The sequence below is a fragment of the Camellia sinensis genome, chromosome 9 (assembly GCF_055761805.1).
Source record: "Camellia sinensis isolate YWXY chromosome 9, ASM5576180v1, whole genome shotgun sequence".
Lineage (NCBI taxonomy): Eukaryota > Viridiplantae > Streptophyta > Magnoliopsida > Ericales > Theaceae > Camellia > Camellia sinensis.
This window is the reverse complement of record NC_138969.1, coordinates 69,903,003-69,928,138: the sequence shown is the minus strand read 5'-3', so window position 1 is coordinate 69,928,138 and position 25,136 is coordinate 69,903,003. Positions and strand designations below refer to the sequence as shown.

Here is a 25,136-nt window from a genome sequence, read left to right as displayed (position 1 = left end):
AAAATTATCCCACTACATAATGTTCCATAATACATATATAATGTTTAAATACATGATTTTGTTCATAATTCAAAATAACACAAACCAAATTTCATTACTAAAATAATAAAACAAATTGCATTTAAATTTTCACTTTCATAAATAAAATTGAGGTCTAGACAAGATGAGCCATTTACTTTGGGACCCATATTTTACATGCTAAGTATTCAAGTCATTGTGAAGGCATTATGACACACAAACCCATTATCTTCCTGTGAAGTATTATAACATTAAGAACTGCAAAAAGATCTACATCTCACTAAAGACAATCATACAAAAAATGTTAACATAGAGTGGCCCGCAAAAGACAACTGATACTGAAATTTCTTTTCAACGTCAAGGCCAGAAGAAGTAATTGATCTTCCACCTTGATCTTGCTCAGATGGAGTGTCCTCATCCTGGATCTAGCCAAATGAAAACATATACATATATTGATTAATAATACCTACTTTACAAAAATTTAATGAGTTGAGAAAGGAAAACCTGATCAGAACAAATAGCGAGTTATCCTACCAAGGAAGCCTGAGCCTTCACGTCTTCAAGGTTGAAGTTCCAACCACTAATCCCTCGTTTATATTCATTCTACGCAATTCAAAAAAATGCAAATTAAAACAAGCTAGTGATTGCATAGAAAGATTCTACTTTTACAAAAAATTCCACTTAAAAATAGTATTGAAAGGAATTGACGACCACAACAGGTAGAAACAATATGACAAAAGAAAATATTTGTCAAATCAGTAAGCTAATTATCATTCAGACAGAAGAAAAATAGGCTGCATTAGGTATAGATAAAATAAAATAATGTACAATATTTAGGAGAGCACTATTATGAAAGAAGTTACAACATGCAGAAGCAGTGATGACATAACAGGAAGGGGGAGTAAGCAAGTTATCATCGAGGAAGAAGAAAAAAGACCACAACAGGAAACAAAGACACAAATGTGATGACGATATTTATGAGAGCAGAGTCATACAAAGTTGTACACATTTGAAACAAACAGCCAAAATTACTATCGCAATTCTACTATTGTGTTAACAATAAACTCATGGTTGTGGGTCAATCCATAACCATAAATTTCGGAATTAGGGCTGCAACCTCATTTATTTTTTATTTGTTCTTTATACCCAATCAAGTAGGGTCTGTTCGTGTTGTATCTGTATTTTAATGTGTCGTAAGCTTGTCTGGGCCAGCATGCTCACACTATAAGGATGTAATCCAGCAAGAGGACATCTTTTAACAAGGTGTCCTTGACAAGAAAATCAACAGTGTCAACAAGGGCATGAGCCAATTCAACGATGTAACAATACCCAAAAACTGTGCAAGATGTTTAAGGAACATGCACAATTTAAATCTGGGAGGTAATTGGGAAAGAAACAATCAAAAAATCTAGTGCCAAAATTTTTATACCAAACTACCAATCCAAATGAGAGATAATAAGATTCATACTATAATATGTTGCTACAAAATAGAACAAACTATCAACATCTACTCATCTTTGCAATGGATCCAAAAATTTAAACCTGTGACATTTCCTCCATTTGCCCATCTGGTATTTTCTTTTGTGCAAGCATATCTTCTTTTCTCTGTAGATAATAATTGCACACTCATTAAAGAAGAACCCAGATTGGAATATCACATTTTCACATCAGTATGCCAATTCATCTCCTCAAAAAATAAATCAAGTAATGTATTAACCTTCAAGGCCTTAAGACGATCACCAAGAGCGGGTAGCCCCTCCAAAAGTGTTCGCAATATGTAATCATTTGGTCTAGCTTGCTTGAAAAATGAATGCTTTAACAACTTCTTTGCAGAAGGCCATTTTGAAGGATCTTTTACCAAGCAACTAGCAGTCATCTACTTAAAGGACTAAGGACGAAGAAAATGCACAAAGAGAAAGGGGAAGAAAAAAATCAAATGCCACAATCACATTTTTTGAAAACATAAAAATTGAACAACAATAAAAAGTAAATATATTTGTATAGGTCCTTTATACTTTGTAAATGGGTGACACCCCCTTAGTGGCTCATCTTAATGGAATCTTCTTATTTGTAAAAATAAATAAATAAACGTGTCCCTTACAAGTATGCATTATATCATTTTAGTCCATAACATTTCAATTGTGTCGATTTCATATCTGAAGTATAAAATTTGTAGAAAAAACGTCTCCATCATTGATGTCATTTGTATTAGTCATCAAAATTAGGGGTATTTTTTTAACAAACAATTACACCTAGGCCAAAAAAAAAAAAAAAAAACATTTGAAAAAAAGCCATTTACAAATTGCCACAGTTGAAATGTTGGGGATCATTAGAAAACACATACTTTAGGGACCAAAAGTGTAACTAACCTTTTTTTGTCCTCTCAACTCACACCAAATATTAGCACACACTTTCAGCGGTAAAGACACCACTACAACACCAGTACCAAGTTCAGAAGCACCATGCTTAAAAAAAATTAGAGATTATGGCTACAAGTTTATTATAAAAGCTAGGGCCAACTTGCTCACAGGAGTTTCAAAGCTAGTATATGAGTAGTGCATCCATTGTGGCCCCATTGATTGTAGCAATTGAATTACGAAAGAGAAAAAAAAAAAAAAAGTGTGATACATCAGGGGTAAGAGTTAGACCTACTGACCTACTGGCAGTCAGCATAATGAATAAACTATCCCTGTTTTCTATTATTTTTAAGAAATGCAGTGCTAAAACTTAATCAGCACAAGTCAGCATGCACACCCAACTAATTAAATAGAATCTATCACCAAAGAACATAAAAAAACAGAGTAATATACAGGCAAAAACACAACAAAAATATAAAGGTTTCACTTCAAAAGGCTATCATACCTCACCATATCCACATGAAAAATGCAATGCTGTCCTTCCTTCTGAATCCTCTTCATCTTTATCAGCACCAAAGGCCAATGCACTCTTCAAACCCTATTAATTGCACAAGGTAAAACATATGAAAATTTGCCTTGGATATTAACTACAAATGAAACACAGTGCTTATGAAACAAATTCACTTCATCTTAATTAAGTATATTATAAAAAATGACGATGGCAAGAAAGCTGTATCAGTGAATATACCAAATAATTCTATCCATCACGGGATAATTCCCAACTGAAAACGTAAGAGTCATTTTCCAAGCATTGGTTGCTTACGTCGGAGCACCTCTCTTCACCGAAAGCCTAACAACAAAAAAATCGATCATCAATACCAAAAAAACACACTCTGAATCACACGCATAATAGATCTTAGATCTAAAAACTCCAAAAACAACAAGGCAAACAAAACTTACTTGCTATCAATCCTTTTGGTCTCCGTTTTCGATCTACCTCCTTTCATGGCGGAACCCTACAACCCTACAAGCAAGGCCATCGAAAGAGAAAGAAATGGGGGTTTGGTCGTCGTCTTTGGCGGAGGAGGGTCGTCGCCACTCTCTCTTCTTGACCTCGCCGTCGGTGAGAGACCACGGAGGGCTTAGCGATGATGATGATGATGATGATGATGATGAGAGAGACCCGAAGATCTTCTGGACTCGAGCTCTGAAAGTGTTGTCCATGGAATCCGAAGATAAAGCCATCGATATCGATTGGTTGATATTTGATTGACGATTCAAACAAGTCTGTATGTATGTATGTTGATATTTGATTCTGATTTCCTACTTCTACGCCTAGAACTCGTGCTCTTTCTCTTCCTCCTAGACTGTGAATCATCCGAATCAGCATCTGAAACAAATAGAGACGGAGAGAGAGAGAGAGAGAGAGAGAGAGAGAGAGAGAGAGAGAGAGAGAGAGACGTAAGAAGAGATTAGGGATTTTGAGATTGGGGATTTTGGGTTTGGGGTGGGGGGAAACCCGAGCGGAAATTGGAAAAGGGAGGGGGGAAATGAATTATTTTTTTTTATTTTCATTATAAATGAATATTGAAAGAGATTACAAATGAATATTTAAATAATAAAATGACTTTTTTTATTTTTTATTTTTTGCAATGGAGGATGCCGTTGCCAAAAAAAAATATGTTTTATTAAAATAATTTTTTTTATAGTTAATGAATTTTTTTTTTCATTTAATAAGGTTGAAAATTTATTTGTTTCATATATTATTTTAATGAATAAAAAATTATTATTATTATTTTTTATTTGGTAGAAGTATGGATAATATTTTCTATTAAAATAAAGTTAATTTTTTGTGGTCAATGAAAAAAAAATTTTGCGACCCATTTTTTTTTTTTTTGTTACTAAAAATCAAGAACTATTTTTTTGTGGTAGAAGATGGGAAGTGGCAGTAGTGATGAAAGTGGTGGATAAGAGGTGGTAGTGGTGGTGGTAGTGATGGTGAAGGAGATAAGTGGTGAAATTATGGTAGTTGTAGAGGAGATAGAATAGCGATTGTGGATGAGAGATAATGATAGTAGTAGTGGTGGTAGTGGAGTGGTAGCGATGGTGGTAATAATGATAGTTGTAGAGGTTGAGTAACAACAGTGGTAGTAGTGGAATTGCATTTGCAGTAGTGGTGAATGTGGTAGAGAAGATGGGTGGTGAGAGAGAGATAAGTGAGAGACAGATAGAAAAGAGAGAAAGAGAGAAATAGAGAGATAGACAGACAGACAAAGACAAAGTGATGAGCGGGAGAAAGACAAAGTGGTCGCTAAAAGTGCATTTTCTTGTAGTGAAGAGCTCGGTAAATAGAGAAGAGATGATGGAGAGAGTAAGCAAGGTGAACACAATGGGGAAGAGAGACAAACAGACAGACAGACACATAAAGAGAGAGAGAAAAGAGTGAGAGACAGACAAACAGACACAGAGACAGAAAGAGAGAGAGAAGAGTGATAAGTGAGAGAGAGAGACAAATAGAGAAAGAGATATATAGAGAGAGAGAGACATATAGAAAAATAGAGAGAAATAAGAGATGAGCGAGAGATAGACAAAAAGAGAGAGAAAGAGAGCGAAAAGAGATGATCGAGAGAAAGAGAGAGACGAAGAGAGAAGAAAGATAAGCGAGAGAGATAGAGAGAAGATAAATGAGCGAGAGAGAAGAGAGATGGGCGAGAGACAAAGAGAGAAAGAGAAAGAGATAGAGACAAAGACTGACAGACAGAGAAGAGTGATCAGTGAGAGAGAGATGGGAGGTAATATTTTGTGGTAGAGGAGAGGAAGCGGCAGTAGTAGTGAAGGTGGTGGATAAGAGATGATGGTGGTGGTGGTGGTGATGGCGAAGAAGATACATAGAGAAATGGAGAGACAGACAGACAGACAGAGAAGAGTGATGAGCAAGAGAGAGAAAGAGAAGAGAGACAGAGACAGAGAGATAGGAAGATGAAAAAATTGGTGAAAAGAGAAATGTTCAAAAGAGTAAGATGACGTTGTTTATAGTGGATCGATAAATCGAGAAGGAGCTCGATAAATAGAGAAGATGGGAGTAAGAGAGTGAGCAAGGCGAACATAGTGAGCGAGAAATAGACAAATAGACAGGTAGACAGAGAGAGAGAGAAGAGTGATGAGTGAGAGAGAGACAGAGAGAGAGATATAGACAGAAAAAGAGATAGAGATAAAAAGAGAGAGAAACAAGAGATGAGCGAGGGATAGACAAAAAAAGAGAGAAATAGAGCGAAAAGAGATGAGCGATAGAGAGACAGAAAAAGAGACAGACAGAGAGAGAAGAGAAATGAGCGGGAGAGATAGAAAGATAAGAGAGAGAGAGAAAAGAAATGAGAGAGATAGAGAGAAGAGAGATGAGTGAGAGAGACAGAGAGAGAAAACAGATGAGAGAGATAGAGAAAAGAGAGATAGGCGAGAGACACAGAGAGAAAATGAGAGAGAGAAACAGACAGACAGAGAAAGAAAGAAGAGTGATGAGTGAAAGAGATAAAGAGAAAAGAGAGAGAGATAGAGACAGAGAGACAGGAATATAAAAAAATGAATGAAAAGAGAAATGTTATATCAAAAGAGTAAGACGACATTGCTTTTTTTAATTTTTTTTGCCACAAAAAAATACCGTTGAATTTATTTAAAACATTTTGTGACTGTATATATATGAAGTTGTCTCAAAACCACAATCACTATGCTAGATTAGAGTTTTCCAAAAACTCTTTTGAGAAAATTATACTTTCTTGTTTTCCGTGTTATATTGTTTTTACTGAATTTTTTTAATATTTTAAGATTTTTTTTAAAATTTTTGACACACCTAACATAAATACACCTAAAAATTAAAAAAATTGTAAAAAAAATCTTTTAAAAATTCACTAAATACCAAAAATACAATAATTCAATACATTTTTTTTTGTATTTTTATGTATTTATTAATTTTTAAAAATATTTTTTCATAAATTTTTTTTTAGATACATCTAAGTAAGGTGCATCTAAAAAAATATTTAAAATTTTAAAAATATTCACTAAAAAAAAAAACACGAAAGTCATTTTTTGTGACGGTAGAAAATGCCGTCTCAAAAAAGCAGAGTATTTGCGACGGCACGATTTGCCGCCTCAAAAAAACAGAGCATTTGCGACGGCACAATTTGCCGTCTCAAAAAATGAGAGTATTTGCGACGGCATCTGTTTTTTTGAGGCGGCAAATGGTGCCGTCGCAAATACTCTGCTTTTTTTAGACGGCATTTTCTGCCGTCGCAAAAAGTGACTTTTTATGACAGTAAGTGTGCCATCACAAATAATTTTGTCTCATATACCCACTTTTCTTGTAGTGATATTAAAATCCAACACCAAAAAGAGAATAACTATTAATAAGAATCGCACTAATTAAGCATGATATCATGATCTATAATGCTTTACAAAAAGGACAAAACTAATAAAGTAATCCTATGATTAGTTGATGAATATGACATAAGATGAGAGTCCGGATTTGCTGAAGTTAGAACATCTCAATTTTACAGTGAAATTTACGACCCAGGATTATTTTAGAGGAAATTTACGTGCCAGTCTTAATAGGTAGATTTATTATTCAATAAGTTATGTAAAAATTAATGACATTCTTATCAAACATTATTAAAAAAAAAGTCACTAATTATTAATTTTCAGTGACAGTTTAAAAATTTTGTTACAAAAAAATTACTAATTATAAGTTTTAATAACAGTTCAAAAAACTCGTCACTAAAAAATGTCACTAACTTTCAACTTTCAGCAACAGTTTAAAAATTTTGTTACAAAAAAAATTACTAATTATAAGTTTTAATAACAGTTCAAAAAAATCGTCACTAAAAAATGTCACTAACTTTCAACTTTCAGCAACAGTTTAAAAAATTCGTTACAGAAAACGTTACTAATTGTAAGCTTAGCGACAATTTAAAAAATCGTGACAAAAAAGAATCACTAAATGTCAATTTTTAGCGACATATATAAAAAATCGTCAGAAAAAATTATTTTTAGTGACAATTTTACTAGAATTTATTTTCAATAGGATTTGATGTGCATTAAATCCATTTTTAAGATCTATTGGTAGTTTACCCTTAATTTAGATTCACTTTAGTGATTTAAACAGTTTATCTCATAAAATTAACAAAAAATTAAGTTAATCCAACATCAATTATCATACCATCAGATCATTTTTATCTATACGGCATATATGTTCTTAATTATGATTGTATATTTGTTACAATATATATGTGATTTGATCATGTAATTAATTATTAGATCAACTTAATTTTTTTCATGGATAATTTTTTTAGTTGATGGTATGAAATGAATGATTTAAATTAACAAAATATATTTAAGTTAGTTTCATAATAGGTCAATTTTACTGTAAAATTGAGATGTTTAACGTTAACAAATCCAAACGGTAAGATGAGTATGTTGTGCCAATCAATACCAAGTGCCCTGTTCAAAAAAATAAAAAAATAAAAACATACCAAGTGCCTAATATTGAAACGAAAAAAGTACCCAAAAAAAAAAAAAAAAAAATCAATGTATTGTGTTAGAAAGTAAAGTGGACTACTATTTGGTTTGAATTTTCAAATACAGTTTTGAATTTTTTTTATTTTTTTTTCTGTTTTGTTATCTATAGTAAACTTTTTATATATTTTAATCAATTTATTTTTTTAAATGCACCTAGGTTACATGCATATAAAAAGTATAATATTTGTAGAAAACAAAAAAAAAAATCAATAAATAAAAATGTACTAAATCTTAGTTTTTTTTTTATTTTTTATTTTTAGTATTTAGTGAATTTTTTAAAATATTTTATCTTTCAAGTATATTTAGGTCAAGTGTATCTAAAAAAATAATAATAATAATTAAATTATTAAAAAAAATACTAAAGACATTAAAATACAAAAAAAAAAAAAAATCCAAAAATTATATCAAAAAAATCAAAACCAAATAGAATGAATATTTGTTAATTTGGGAATAGAAACCTAACAACAACATAGTTAGGGTCATGACTCTTGAGTATTCCAAGGGATGGATCATCATCATTAAATAATTTTTGTGAGACCTTGAATTGCTGCAAAGATCTAACGAAGAGATGAAATTTGCCCCATGGACTTGCAAAAATAAATATAGTTAATGCCACACAATCGGGATTGTCGATCGGAGACACTCCGATGATAAAATTATAATCCTCAAGCAAAGAGAATAGATAAAGAACATCAGAAGTGTTTGTGTGTGTGCTGCAGAGATGAGGTATACCTTTTTTTTATGAGATGCTTTCATTTTATAGATGTAGCTTGATGGGCTTCCTTGCTTGGATCGGGCCCATTGTTAGGACTTATTTGGGTTCACCCCAATAAGTTGGGATGTTTTGATTTTTTTTTTTTTTTTTTTTAGCTACCACAATTGTCCTAAAACTTTCATTTTCTTCAGTAGAAGGAATGAGAGTTTTTATTGTCGAGTGAGTGGTACAAACGGATGCTAGATCTTTGATGAAAATAGCATCCTTGATAGAGAATGCCTAGTTGATATTGGTCTTACTCCCAGATCACCTTGCTGAGCTATGTTATTCAAATATGAAAAATCTAGAAATCCTCTAGATATTGATTTGTGATTATGTAACAATTTTAAGCAGTATATAACAATCCCAATTAAACAATCAAGACAAATCAACACAATGATTTTAATATGGAAAAACCACAATTGGACACCTCCAACTGTGATTAAAAAACCATGGGCAACAGCCACAAAACAATCCACTAAGAAGATTTAAAGGAATTACACAGGTATACTTTCAATTACCTAGTGAATCCACGCTTAATTGAACCAACCTCTATGTGCCTCTTCCAACCCCGCCTTCACCTCGGAATTGTCTATACGATGAGCCACTCCAGAATCCACCGAAGCTTCAAGCTCGAATTCTTCAGAATCCACCGAAGAACAACTCTCTCTTTCTTGTGTATAACAAACAAAACCTTTGATGTACTATCTTTAAACTATGAGTTGAATACTCAATAAAACATCAAAGAAAACTAACAAAATATTCCCAGATATAAACCTTAAGAACCAAAAAGAAGATCTGGAGGAATTAAATAGTTTTGGGAGAAAACCAACTATTTATAGAAAATCCAAATGTAATCCTAGTTTTGGAAGAAATCCAATTACTTTTGGATATCCTAGTTTTGGAAGAAAATCAACTTCTTAAAGAAATCCTTGTCAAATGGGATTGCCAATAATAAAACCTAACAATCTCCCCCTTTGGCAATGCCGTGACAAAACACACCTAACAAATAAAATTCTAATCACCCCAACCCATTACAACCAACAAACACAAACTTCTTTATCAAGATTAAGATCTGCAAAACAGCTATTAGTGCCACAATCTCCAGAACAACTATTAGTCTCACAAGAGTATATGAAAAAGTAATAAACATATGGCTAGATTATCTTGAAACATGAGATGGAAAACATGAATAGATGAAAACTAAGACTCATGAAAAATAACTCTCAAACAACAAAAGCAAGATCATAAACCAACCCAAGTCAAGATGAACCAAACTCCCCCTCACTAAAAGCAACCACAAACACTGAAAACAATGAACAAGAAGAAAACGACAAAAATAATATGGTGGAGCAATCCAGAAATTTCAGATTAGTACCTTAAAACACACAAGACTATCCAAAAAGCACCATTACAAGAAAACACAATGTGCGCAGTCTATAGAAGATTCCTCATGAAAGAAAGTGATGCATTATGTGAAAAGCATAGATCCCATGATAAAAAGTGTGTGTGTGACTCTTGGAGTTCGACAAACACTAGATTCAATCCTAGTAGTGATATGAAAGCTGGACCTTCGACAAAAGAATCTAAGCACGACAAAGGAAAGTCAAACCACTAGGAATCAAGGGGTATTTGGTGAGTAAAGGCGGAGGCTCCCCCTCAATCAATGAATCTTTTCTTTTTTTTTTTTTTCTTTCTGTCTTTTGCACATTTTTTCTTTCTATTGCATATTTTGTCTTCTTCTCTTTTTTTTTCTTTTTCTTTTTCTTTTGCACAATCATTGGTAGCTGACACGCTCAAGAGTATGGAAACCGAACCAGAGAAGCATGGATATAATAAGGATGGCCTGGTTGGTGACTCTGAGGTAGCCTTTTCCTCATGGCTAGAGTGCAAAGAATTAAGGGGAAAGCCGTGGAGGTGCAAAAAGATGGTAGGTGGTTAAGAGACTCAACATCACCCATGATATGCTAGTATAGGTCAATTCCTCTAGAAACGCAAAAGACCAATGCCAGAAGTCCATAGAGAAAAAATAATCACTAAGGCGGAAGACTCCAAAATTTGCTAATCCAAGAGTGTGTACAGAATGAGACATACTAATCAAAGAATACACACTCCAACATGAGTAATGACCACAGAATGCACACACATATTAACATGTAATGGATATTCTCATCAATTCCAATATGCACCAAGGACCACTCAAAAATTTCAAGCTTGCAAAACCATACTAAGAAAATCTTTTTGGGATTTTTTTATTTTTTTATTTTTAAAAAAAAACACACAGAAACCCAAAAACTAAACCAAATAAAAAAAATTAACACAAGTCAAGTTTTCTCACCCAAATCTTTTTGATCTTAACAAAATTAGGTCTAGCGGTCTTGGTAAATGTCGTGGCATTGTGAACACCCTCATGAATCTTGGTATTCTGCCTGGACATGTAAGGTTGTCTCCTAACCCAAAAAGTATTTGAATTTCTACCCTTTTGAGACACTCTCCCATGCAACTTATAACAATAAGGGCGAATATGACCATGCAGACCACAATGATGACAAATAAAAACAGGGTGTCCAGGGTGTACCTTTTTTTCTTTTACCTTACCAACTCTAGGAAGTTTGAGAAGTCCATCCTCATGTTGAATTTTTTGTTCTCCTTTTCCTTGAGTTCTTGTATCATGAGATGTTGAAGCACTCTGTTTTTGCTCTTTGTTATCACCAAAGCCAATGCCACTCTTGTCACAACTCATTTGTTGAGACCCAATGATATCCTCCAAAGTCTTTGATCCTTTGTTCCAAAGACCAATGGTAGCCATAGCACACTTGAGATCTTCCTCTTTCTTGATCATTAGTTCTTCCAAAGCAACTTGTGATATCTCGAGAGATTCAATCTTTTCTTCATACATGGCATGGGTTTGCAGTAGCTCATTCCTCTCTGTCTCACAAGTCAACAGTTTTGCATAAAGAACTTGTCGATCATCAGCTATCTTGATGGCATTAATCCTGGCCTCGGAAATTTCCTCCTTTAGTTTGACATTCTCACTTTCACATGTTTTGAGTTTCTTTATGAGTTTGTCATTCAATTTGAATAAGTTAAGAGACTCCTTATACAACTTTTCATAAGCTTGCTCAAGCTCTTCATGATCACTCTCCGAGGATTCATCATTAGTGATATTCTTAACTGACCTCTTTGGAGAATCTATTTGTCCTTCAGCTTCGGAAGCCGCCATGAAAGCAAGGAATTGTTTATGTCCCTTTTCGCCTTGATCTTCGTTGTCACTTTCATCTTCATCAGATTCTGATTCATCATCCCAAGTGATGGCGAGGGCTTTCTTCTTCCTCAAACGAGTAGGGCATTCTGAAGCAAAGTGGCCAAATCCTTGGCATTCATAGCATTGGAGTCTTTCAGAGTTCCCTTGTATCTTTCCTTTCTCCTTCTTAGCTATAGAATTAATTTTGAGTTTATCTTTGCCTTTAGATTTATGAGAATGAGTAGATTCCAAAAGATTAGGATTCTTTTTCAAAAAAGATTTTTTAAATTATTTAACAAAAGCAGCCGTAATCTTGGAATCTATCTCACAATCCTCATCAGAATCCTCTCTAACTCTATGAGCACTACTAAAAGCAATATCTTTTTGTTTCTTTTTGAAATTCCTATGTGCCTCATAAGCTTGGAGATTTCCAACCAACTGATCTAGCTTGAGGTTGTCAACATCTTGAGCCTCCTCGATAACCGTAACTTTTGGTTGGAACCGATCAGGCAAGGATCTCAAAATTTTTCCCACAACTTTGGATTCTGGTATTTTTTCACCTAAATTGAAACTGGAATTTACAATGTCACTCAACTTCGCATAAAATTCATCAAAGGTCTCACTATCTTTCATTGAAAGGTTTTCGAAACTAGATGTGAGCCTTTGAAGTTTTGAACGTTTAACCGAAGGAGTGCCCTCATGAATAGTTTGTAAGATATCCCAAGCCTCTTTTGCGACTTCACAATTGCAAATACGACTAAACTCTTTAGGTGTGACAGCGCAAAAGAGCGAATTGATAGCTTTACTATTCCAGCTACTATTTTGGTAATCAGTTGTGTCCCACTTATCAATTGGTTTGGGGAAAGTTACTCCATCAATAGTAATTGTTGGTTCGGTCCACCCATTCATGACGGATTGCTAAACTTTTTCATCAATAGATTTTAAAAAAGATCTCATCCGAGCTTTCCAAAAAGAATAATTGGATCTGTCAAGTAGGGGTGGTCGAACCATCGAATTTCCCTCACAAATGGAATCCATTATCACAAATCAAACAAGATCTCATTCTAAAAGAATATATATATTTTTTAAAACAAATAGAACGACCTGCTCTGATACCAATTGAAAAATCTAGAAATCCTCTAGATATTGATTTGTGATTATGTAATAATTTTAAGTAGTATATAACAATCCCAATCAAACAATCAAGACAAATCAACACAATGATTTTAACATGGAAAAACCACAATTGGACACCTCCAACTATGATTAAAAAACCACGGGCAACAGCCACAAAACAATCCACTAAGAAGATTTAAAGGAATTACACAGGTATACTCTCAATTACCTAGCGAATCCACGCCTAATTGAACCAACTTCTATGTGCCTCTTCCAACCCCGTCTTCACCTCGGAATTGTCTTTACGATGAGCCACTCCAGAATCCACCGAAGCTTCAGGTTCGAATTCTTCAGAATCCACCGAAGAACAACTCTCTCTTTCTTGTGTATAACAAACAAAACCTTTGATGTACTCTCTTTAAACTATGAGTTGAATACTCAATAAAACATCAAAGAAAACTAACAAAATATTTCCAGATATAAACCTTAAGAACCAAAAAGAAGATCTAGAGGAATTAAATAGTTTTGGGAGAAAACCATCTATTTATAGAAAATCCAAAAGTAATCCTAGTTTTGGAAGAAATCCAATTACTTTTGGATATCCTAGTTTTGGAAGAAAATCAACTTCTTAAAGAAATCCTTGTCAAACGGGATTGCCAATAATAAAACCTAACAAAATAGATGATAGGTCTCCTGGTGAAAAACATCTTTGATAAATGAATAAAATATATGAATGAACGACTGTATGAATGCATGTATGTATGTATAAATGTATGTATGCTTAGGAAATTGGGGCTTTGTTTTGAATTCGAAGGCTTTTGTTGATGGCGCTCCATGCTGAGTACGGAGATTGCTTCATACTCGGAGACTTTTGTTGATGGCGTTCCGTGCTGAGCACGGGGATCGCTCTGTATCTGAAGACTTTCGTTGATTTCAAGTGGCGATCAATTTCAAACATTACAAGGATTGTGAATAGTACATCCTGTGTCATTGATTGACTGTACTAGATGATGTAGACTTGTTAATCACAAAAAAAGTGTAAAATTGAAAAACTTACATCAATGGGAGAGCATTAAAAAATAGCATTGCGCTGTTGTAAGGAATTGTTGAGTGAAATTTGGAAGCAGATTGAAGTAGATTATTAAGTTGATTTCTTGCCCTTGAGCTAGTATGAGTTGTGGTTGTGCTAAGTCGGAGTAAGCTACTATTACATTGTATACAACGTATATTTGCCCCATTGCTTTCGAATGATATTTGTTATTCGAAAGGAATTCAGAATTGACGTTGGCTAGAATTGCTATGGAGTAAGCTGATAACAAATTATTGAAGTAGATTCCTTGCCCCTGTTCTTTGCCGTGGTGAGATCAAACTAAAGCGGAGACAAAGTAAGACGCTTTGTGAAACTTGAGGTGACATCAATTTTGTTCGTTTTGTACTCAATTTTTTTATTGTTGGGCATCAAATAAAATTTGTAGATTTTCTGAATTGAATTTACAAATTTTGATTGCACGGATATGTTCGGAATGCGCCAAATAGTTGGAAACAACTATTGGATCGTTGTGATTGGATGTCGAATGGTTCAGATTTAACCAAAATATGTAACGCCCCAACTTTTATTACTCGAATAAAGTTACATTTTTCTTTTAAATCAGTCAATTTCAATAATAATAAACATCAAAAGCATTTAGGAAGGAATAAATTACAATATCCTCTCTTGTGTACATGTAATAAAATACAATATATGCCCATAGGCGTTACATCATCAATTACAAAGTAACGAAATATATAAAAGTGATTAACCATTTTTACAACACATTGGCATTCTGCCTACATTTAAAAGGCCTCATGGCCAACAATTAACAAACTTCAAGTCTTGAGCAACTCTTCACTCTATACATGAAAAATTATTAACAACGTGAGATGAACACAAATGTCCAGTAGAAATCCCAATAATCCTAAACAATAGCAACATATAGATAGCTATGATCATGAATGCTCTACATATATGCATATAGGTAATGAGACATTTCATACTTGAAAATATACCTTTATAAGTACAATTTTCCAAAAGATCCCCTTTAAGGTATTAAGAAACAAAGATCAGTTCTTACCTTTCAAAACTTTCCATTTGCATTTAAAGAAATCTCAACCATTCATCACATTACCACAATCTCCTAAGATCGATCTAAACAATATACTTGTCCTACATTCCAACTAATTCTAGCTATAAGGATAATTACTATATAGTATGGCCTTAAGCACAAGTGTAAAATGCACGTCCACAAACACATGTATATATATATGCAACAATAGATACGCCAACACGCATTACCATATTTTATTGATCATAAGCACGAAAAACCAATAATGCATCTCTTCTCATCACAACACAAGTATGAAGACTATGCGTAATTAACACATAATGGACCCCGGCTTCGTCAAGCCATAACCACCACAACCCACTTTACCGAGTGTGAGCCGGAGGGGAGAGAAACCTATTTCAAAGTGCCAAACTTTACTAGTCCTCGGGGAGAGGAATCCGTTCACATTTTATCGGGCGCAAACCAGAGGGGAGAGGAACCTATCTCAAAGCACCAAACTTCACCGGGCGCAAATTTGGAGGGGAGAGGAACCCATATCAATGCGCACTTTCATTCAACTCAACAATTGACACATTATTCCAAATTTCACAAATTATTCAACAACGTCAATACCATCCTCTACCGATGACCAACAACATAGACTCATATGCAATAAGTACCAAGGCCATGAATTCAATTTCGTTCTCTTGATATAGATTTTATCAACATTTATACGTTACATGACTTTCATCTTTCAACTCTTATTAATTCAACTTCCAATTCACTTTGTTTTCAAAACTCATAATTAAAGTCTCTTCCATTACTAGCATCCCATCTTTATGATTCAATTCAAAATATTCAAATTTGGTTCAACAAGTAGTAATTCGTTACGAATACAATTATTCACTTGTTTTTAAAATAAAAATAAAAAATCGCCAACTCCTCTTCTCATTTTGCAAAAGTATATAAATGTTTTATTGATTTCTAAAATTTAGTTTCCTGTCTCTCCAAACTCCCAATACCCATAACAAATCGTCACATCTTTCTCATTAATTATCAAAACTCAACTAGTAAATTTATTTTCATAATCTAACACATATGTAACACAAATTAATCCCATCTTTCAAACAAATAAATAACCAAAGAATTTGGGGCTTTTTATCACAACCCTCATAAACGAGATTAACCAATCCACAAATCTTTCAATAGACATAACATTTATCGACACCCTTTTTATTTCTCCGAAATTTTACTTTTTCGACAATTATTACAACTTAACAATTACAAAACCATAAATAACAATTATCACAAATTAAATTCAGATGAATTTTTTATTTTTATTTTCTTACATACCTATTTTCACATTTTTAATACATAATATCCCATATGGTTCAAATAAAATCAAATCACCAATTTTTTCCTCTTTCTTATAACCTATAAACAATTAATTAGGGATTTTTACTCTAATCCTTTTAAATATGTTCCTCAAACATTACAATCTCATATTGTCACGACCCACTCCCCGTATCCAAGGGTTAAGCATCGTGATGGCCAGTAACTGAGGTTACCTCCGGCCAATTCTTAAACAAATCAATAAACGCAAGCGGAAGAAATATTTAAATGAGGGTACCAAAATAATCATTGGATTTTCTATTTTTATTACAAAATTTACTGACCAAAAAGAATGATATTTACATATAAAAATATCAATAAAAGTGTTGTGTGTGTCTAATTCGCAGCCTTGCATCTAAGACTTTCCAAAAGCTATTTCTGAATTGCATTGTGTCTTGAAAATTGCTAAACAACTATAAACACGTGGCAGAGTGAGAAATATTATACCAAGAGTATAAGGGACAAGAAAAAACCATGGATAGTAAGTTAGGCCAAAACATTTAAGATAACTTAGTCGGAACAAATAATCCTTTAAGTAGCAAAACTGAGATTATGTAAATAAATAACCATAATTACGGTAATTTGGTAAACAAATCATTTAAGTGGCAGAAACTGAAATACAGAAATTATGTAAGTGTATAACCATAACCACGGTACAGAACAGAATAGAGGTCACAGAAATGACAATCAGAACAGAGGTACGGATTCAAGAGGTGGCTCATACGGATTCTAGAGGTGGCTCCCACAATAATGTAGCACTGAGCTTCGCACAGCACTTTGCTCCGCACAGAACAGAGGTACGGATTGAAGAGGTGACTCATACGGATTTTAGAGGTGGCTCCCACAATAGTGTAGCACTTAGCTTCGCACAGCACTTTGCTTCGCACAGAACAGAGGTACGGATTCAAGAGGTGGCTTGTACGGATTCTAGAGGTGGCTCCCACAATAGTGTAGCACTTAGCTCCGCACAACACTTAGCTCTGCACAGAATAGAGGTCAATGGATCAGAGGGCCACAAAGTAACTAAACAGAGGCCAATGGTTATTTAAATCCCCCAAGGCATTGGACTCCCGTAGTGGTACTTACAAAACATAATTGTTTATAAGGTCATAGCCAAATATTCCTTAAAATATAAACAAACATATCCATGGGTTTCCTTTTAAGCAAATAGGGTTCAGAAATAAAACCACGTAACTGAAATCTTTATAAAACATAACTTTTATTAATATACTAATAAAACATAACTTGTATAAAATAGATTTTGGTAATTTAAAACATACGTAAAATACATTTTGGTAACTCAAGGTATAATATAACTCTCTTTAACTTTAATACCTCACTCTTTCTTTCCACTATCAAAGACCCTCTCAATTTCCACTATTTTTTCCTTCTTCCTCTCTTTTCTTTCTTTCCTTTCTCTTTCCTTTCTTTCCTTCTTTCTTCTTTCTCTTCTTTCTTCTTTTTCCTTTTCTTTCCAGTGAACGCCTCCTTTCTTTTAAGGGGGGGAGGGGAGGGGAGGGGAGGGCATACGTGGCAGATTCGATAATAATTATAAAGATTCATTCTTATCCTTAATAGATATTTAAGATAATTACACTTTGACCCAATATTTTAATATAATTATATAAATAAATTAATTCCTAATTAAATTACACTTTATCGTATACTAACAAAAATTAATTATTTATTTTACTACCACACCCATTATAATAATAATAATAATAATAATTATTATTATTATTTTGACTCCTAGATTCATAATAATTATGTTATTTTACAAAATTACACATAATAATATATAATAAATTATATATTTTCTGAACTGAGATTAAATAATATTAATATAAATTCTACAGAATAATTAAAAATTTGGGTCGTTACACATATATTCACAACAAAACACAAGATTTAACTCTATATTATACAATCCTAATCCTCATCACATGCTTTTCAAAAATACCCAACAAATCAAACTTTTAATGCAATAAAAACTACCACATGTCTATCTATAATGAGGTATTAAAAAGGATCAAAGACATCCCTACCTCATAGAGAGAAGATGAGAAAACTCTAAAAATCAACTTTGTTGAAATTTGGTCTCCACTGGCGAAAACATAGCCCTTGAGACGCTTGTCATTTTTGTATAAGAAACTAGTATCAAAATCTTGCTTGATCTTTGTAGATCAAAGAGAATGTCAAATTTGGTAAGAGTTTAAAAAGAAGGGAGATAAAAGAGATCTGAGTCGATGAACGATATGTAATCCTAAGATTTGAACTATGGTGTACTATGTGATGCCCGGGTATATAACTCGTCTCTTTCCCGTTTAATGGTGCTTATCCTACTCGTATTGGGAGTGTCGGAAATTAATCTAACGTCTCGTCGGCCGTTTGGGTTCACCATTCTTGAAACCTTTCTCAAATTTCTTTTTTTCTTTTTTTTTTTCCGTCTTGTTCATTTGGTTCCGGGGTTGAGTTTTTGCTATCTCGAGTTCAGCCAATGGAATTTCTGGGTGAGTGGCAAAACCGCACGTGCGGGGGCTTGGGCCGCACGTGTGGAAGGTGGGGTCGCACGTGTGAAGAGGGGAGGTCTTCACTCGTTCACTATTGCTTTAATTGCACGAGAGAGGGCAGGTGTGGAGGAGTGAGCCGCACGTGCAAAAAGACGTGCTTCACGTACGGAAATACTTGCCATACGTGCGGGAGTGCCCTGAGTTCGAAAAGCTGCTCTTTTTCTTCTCCTTGGACTGAGTGTATCTCACTTTTTACACATCTCTCCCTCTCTCTAAAAATATCTTTTCCTCTCCATTCTCTTTAAAAACCTGCACCCAATACCATAAACTCTTGATTTCTTCCAATCCATTTGAGTTTTGACCCCACATCCTTCATTAATATTGGAGAACTAATCAAGGGCTTCATTTTGTGCAGTGAAGATTGGATTTCAGTGCCGTCAAATTTGGGGGTTTCTTCTCTTTTCTTCTCCAAAACTTGAGGTAGGGATTTCTTTAAGTTATATATGTATTTTCTTGAAGTCCTTACTTGTTTGGAGCTATTTCTTGTTGTTAAGACTTTGATTTTTGGGTTATGAACTCTGAATGGGTTTTGAAGTGGGTTTCTCAACATTCTTTTCAAACTTTTAGAGTGCAAGTGATGTTGTCTTGGAAATGTGTTGTTTGGGTAAAAACCTTTTGAAAAAAAAAGGGGGAGTAGAAACCTAGTTTTGGTGAAGCCCTATCAATTGGGGATTTTGGAGAAATGTTGTGGTTTTATGAAATTTATGCCTGATAAAGTGATTTGAAGCATATATGATTGAAGAATGTATATGTTGCACGTAGAATGAGAAATTCCACGGCAAAGAGAAGAATTGAATTTCTTTGGAGTTTGTTGTTGAGCATGTTGTTATTGTTTGGTCTTGAAATGACAAGTTGAAAATGATGAGTAACATGTAGTGAAAGTACATATTATGAAATTGTTGTTCAACTCTTGAAATATGTATAATGGAAGCACATTGAATAGTAAATGTGGGTATTTTGATCACAAATGGAAAATTGTGTGGATTAAATAAAAGAGTGGAAATATAGAAATGCATAGGGATATATTGCATTAACATCCTATTACATTATGGTTAGATTTGATTTCATAATACATTGGAGAAATTGATGTTTTGAGAAAAGAGTTATTTTGTAAAATAAGATCATTGGATTTGTTTTGGGTAAATACGTTGGTAAGTCCGGTGAAGTGATGAGGAGGCATCACGTGCCTTCCAGTGAAAGACCGGTAAAGTGGTGAGAAGGTGCCACATGCCTTCCGGAGAGAGACCGGTGAAGTGGTGAGGAGGTACCACGTGCCGTTCGGTGAAAGAACGATAAAGTGGGTTTTGGGTGGAGCTTGTTAGGCTTACTTGTGGACACTAGCCTAGGGATTTTCCTGAGTTGTATTTACCTCCCTTGAAATTACATTTTGAAATTGTTGGAAAACGGTGTTATTAAATTGACATTGTGCATCATATATCTATATATTCTTTTGAGACAAGAAATATATTTGAGCCTGACATTTGTATTCATCGCACAGAATTGTATAATATATATATATATATATTTTGTTAAGATTTTTTTACTGGGTGTTGTGCTCACCCCAATGAATTTTGTGCAGGAAAAGAGGGGGTGAATCTGCCGAATTGAGCGCGAAGAACATGTGTTTTGAGAGCACGTAGCTCTTTTATTTTCTGTTGTTATTTTTGTCAAGCCAAAGGTTTTACATGTATGGGTTCCGGCAACCATTTTTTTATAACCGGGCACAAGCCTTGGAACTTGTAGCCTTAAGGGCATTTATCTGTTTTGGATAGTGGTATGGCATGCTATTGATTCATGTTCTAGATATGTTTAATGTATAATTGCATGTGTTGCACTTTTGTTAACCCTTTAGAATTTAATGAATACAAATCTTGGGATGGATTATTGTTGTAAGGAGATGGGTTTTATATCGGTGTTACTTGTATGGTTATGAGAGAATCTTGGACTCTTCTTATGTTTTATTTTGGGGGAGTTATATACTACGCCCCAATAATATAGTTGTTTGATCTTTTCGATTTTTGATATTTTAGGTATTTTGCCTAGTCTTCATTTCCCTTTAGGCCGGCCGTACTTGTGATGCTTCCCAAGGATCCAATATGATCACTTAGGTCTACCTTGCCACGATATTGTTCTATGGACGCGGGCGGGCTGTTAGAAGTTTGGTCCGATTTTTTTGGTGTCATAGGAGAGGGATTGACCTTCCTAACACATATTCAGTCATACTGGCATGGCCCTACTAATTTTTTTCTGATCAGAGCATCAAGAAGCACAACCCGGTTCTACGTGACTAAGCCTCGTGCTCGTCCAAGGAGGGACTTTGTTTTACCCACCCTTTTTGATAACAAGTAAAGCCCCAACTCGATATATATATATATAGAGAGTAATGAGAAATGGTCAAAAAGAGAGGCATTTGATTTGTGTGAAAAGAACACAGAAATCGATGTCTGTACAAGCAAAATCTTCTTGTGCGAATCAACTTAATGAAGATTGGCTTTCTTGCGAAATTCGTTCATACAGAATTCATATTCTGCTTGTGTAGATTTGACCCAGATAGCCTTTACTAGGTGACTTTAAACAAGTGTATCTCCTTCATCCGGAAACGGAATATGGTCAATTTTGTGTCTAAACTGAAGCCCTAGAAATAATCTTTCCAATGATTCTAGTCTCACATCAAGATTCAAAATATGAAGAAAGAAAAATGCAAAAGAGGGAACACTACTCAAAACAAATACTTGAATTTGAGATATATATATATATATATATTTTTTTTGGGGTCTAATCTTGCCTAACTAACATGTTAACTAATCAATCAAGACTCCAAGCAATGAGGAGAAGGTCCCAATTATAATAGCTAAAAGGTTAATAGCAACCCACAACTTTTCAAAAGTTCAAAAAAAATTATAAGTATAAGATAGTGATTATCACTTAACATAAACAAGTCGGATTTAAGACCTGGGCCACTACAACCTCCCCTCTTAGGAAATTTCGTCCCCAGAATTGAAGTCACTCTAAGATTCAAATGAAAGCCAAAAACAAAGGATGACAAGTGTCCACTCAAGTTTTAAGCCAAATATGGAATAGCCTCCCAAATCCCAATTTCCCTATCTTGATTTTCCTACCTCGGTGCCCCAAGAACACTTGACTACCAAGAGTAATAGAAACAAGATATGATGAGTTGTCATCAACTCTTCCACTACGATCCAAGAGAGTTTGGTTAAACAGAATGAAAAGGTTTAGTTATGAACTTCTTGACAACCTACAAGACTCGTCAGGTTTTTATGAGACAAAATTCAATTATAGGTTTCTACTCGCACAACCCATTTACAATCTTTCCTTTGATACACACACCGCGAACTAAGTACAATAAAATGATTTTTTTCCCATTTCTGAGTACAATTCATTAGTTTTGTATGTGTTTTCCAAAAACAAATAAGTGTGTTTACAACAACTATGTTTTCAATCTCAACATTGCCATTTAAGACTATAATACCAAGAAACTCTTTTTCTTAACACGATAATCGATAAACCTCATTATCACCCAATAATACCCATCATTACTACAATGATGTCACAACTCAATCATAACAGTTTTTTATTTTTTTTATTTATAATAACAATTCATAGAATTAACAACCGTGCTAATAATAGATAGTGCTCATACAACTTGAAATTTTTTTTGGGAGTTTCATCCCTCTACAATCACCATCACAATTTATCAATCATATAGTTGTGCAAGTGCACTCATAAAATCACAATTCCACCATATTACCCCAACTCAAGGGATTTTCACACAAACAAAATGGCACACAGTACGTCACACTCACATAAGCAAGACACAACGTTCTCAAGTGTAACCCAAGGAACTCCTCACCTTTACTACCTCTTCCTCAAACTAAGACAACTCCCGAGACGACTACATGTCCATCAATTTCGGATACCAACCAACCAACTTAACAATCCTCAACGCTCGGCATCAAACACTGACATTCACCCGACATTGCTCACCCTTACTTGGGTTTCAACACACATTCTTGCACCTCCTTTGAGTAAGAACACTATGGATGCCCTTTCCTAACATTCGTCCTAAAGACTTATTGCACAATTCTCATTCCCAAGTTAACTCATTATACGTTCATGCCCACAAGGCAATTAAACACCTCACATCACCTATAAGGACACTGACAAGGTTAACAACGAGCTTGTTAAACACGCACACCGAGGATACAAGATATCTAGAATAAACATCACACTTACCAAAGAGCACCAACACTTTATCAATAAGTCCTTAATACTCATGAGAAATGAATCATGCCGCCCCTAATCACACTTACCCAAAGATAAAATAGTACCCCTCATGAAGCTAGTCACAACCACACATAATTATCTCACTCCCAAGAAACAACTTTAAATCAAAAGAGGCTCACAGGCCGATGCATAGTCAACTCCTAGAACGATAGGCAATTATACAACAATATTAGGATTATCTATTCTAACAATGGCTTCTCAAGTAAAAGTAAAACATAATTCATTACATGCCCAAATCGTTGGAATTTATAAACAAACATGCAAACAACAAGTAGGTATGATGCCCTCGCATCCAACAACACATCAGTTACACTAACAAGGCAGCAAAATTGCTAAATACTCCACCACTCTTCCATGCACATATCTGCCCCTTATCTGCCCCTGCTTGGGCTATTGAAGCTAGCTCTGTCCCCGTTGAGGACAACGACGCCTAATATGGCCCGACAGATTACACCTAGAGCAAGTAAGTGGCCCCTTATTTTGTGACTGATTCGAAGAAATTTGGGTTTGATTGGACCACCCAAATGACGAGTCCAAAGAAACAAATGTAGCTTGAGGTGGAAACTACGCCTGTGACTGAGATCTTGACTGTCTCCAACTTTTACTAAGCCCAGTGTGCTTTCTAACAGTAAGGACCACTGATATGGCCTCCTCCCTATCTCGACCAACTCCTAAAATTGTGGCCTTAACATGGACCTCCGTCTCCACGGGTGTGTAATAGTTCCTATACATGCTCGCATCAACCATACCCTGAATATCATCACACAACCTTCTCTCAAATTCAATACAGTGGCTCTCCTCTATTGCCACCAACTTTGGAACGAATCTAGACAAACTAGTGAACTACGCCTCAAACTGTGCTAAAGGAGTTGTCCCTTGGAGCATCTCAACAAATTGTGTCCTCAATCTTTTCCGTATAGAGGGAAGAAAATACTTGGCCAAAAAGGCCTTGGTGAAAGCAACCTAGGTGGCGTCTATAGTAGTCTTAGCATATTTCCACCAATACCTGATGTCTCCTCTCAGTTGGAAACCCACTAGTGCAATCATCAACCCCGTCATCTTCGACTCTAAATATCAAAAGTCTTGGTAATCTGCTTCAACCAATCATTTTCCTTTCACAGCTCAGGCCCTTCTGTAAACTTGGGTGGGTTAAAATGGAAAAACTCCTTAGTAAGTTTGAGGGTATGTGTATCATCTCTCTCATTGCGAGTTAGGCCCTCCCTCACTGCCCTTACAATCTCGTGTGCGAACTCCTCATGCACAGCAGATGCTACTAGTGCAGTTATTATTGGAATTGTTGTACCTCTACTGGCACTCCTACTCCTAACGTGTCTTCTATTTCCCTATCCATACATCCTATAAAAGGTAAAACCCAATTAGCAAACAACTATAGGCTCCTCTAAGGTGCTCACTCACCACATTAAGCTACAAGACACATTTAGCACATAAGCTACAAACACATTATCAAGTTAAACACTCAATCACATAATCGAGCCACGCCCACAAGGATAGCTACCTGTCCCAGAACTCTCAGAGATTTCCCACCATGAAACCACATTGATCAGGAGTGTTTCTAATGAGACCTCAAAGCATGTTAATTGGCTATAAGCACTATCTGTAAGAGTTTAACTCCATGCTCACACAACTGCATAATATAAAGTCCTAACATTTAATCTTTCTACAATAAAACGTCTTCACCAAGTGTAACAAAAATCCATTGCGGTAAAAACC

General features: G+C 34.7%; 1 long non-coding RNA gene across 1 annotated transcript; it reads right to left on the bottom strand.

Moving 5' to 3' along the window:
* Positions 1 to 335: 335 nt before the first annotated feature.
* On the bottom strand, positions 336 to 1,619 carry LOC114259882 (uncharacterized). The gene is made up of 3 exons (XR_003628435.2): positions 1,561 to 1,619; positions 553 to 621; positions 336 to 443 (listed from the first exon to the last, which is right to left on the bottom strand). It is a non-coding gene; the product is annotated as an uncharacterized LOC114259882 (long non-coding RNA).
* Between the last annotated feature and the right edge of the window lie 23,517 nt (positions 1,620 to 25,136).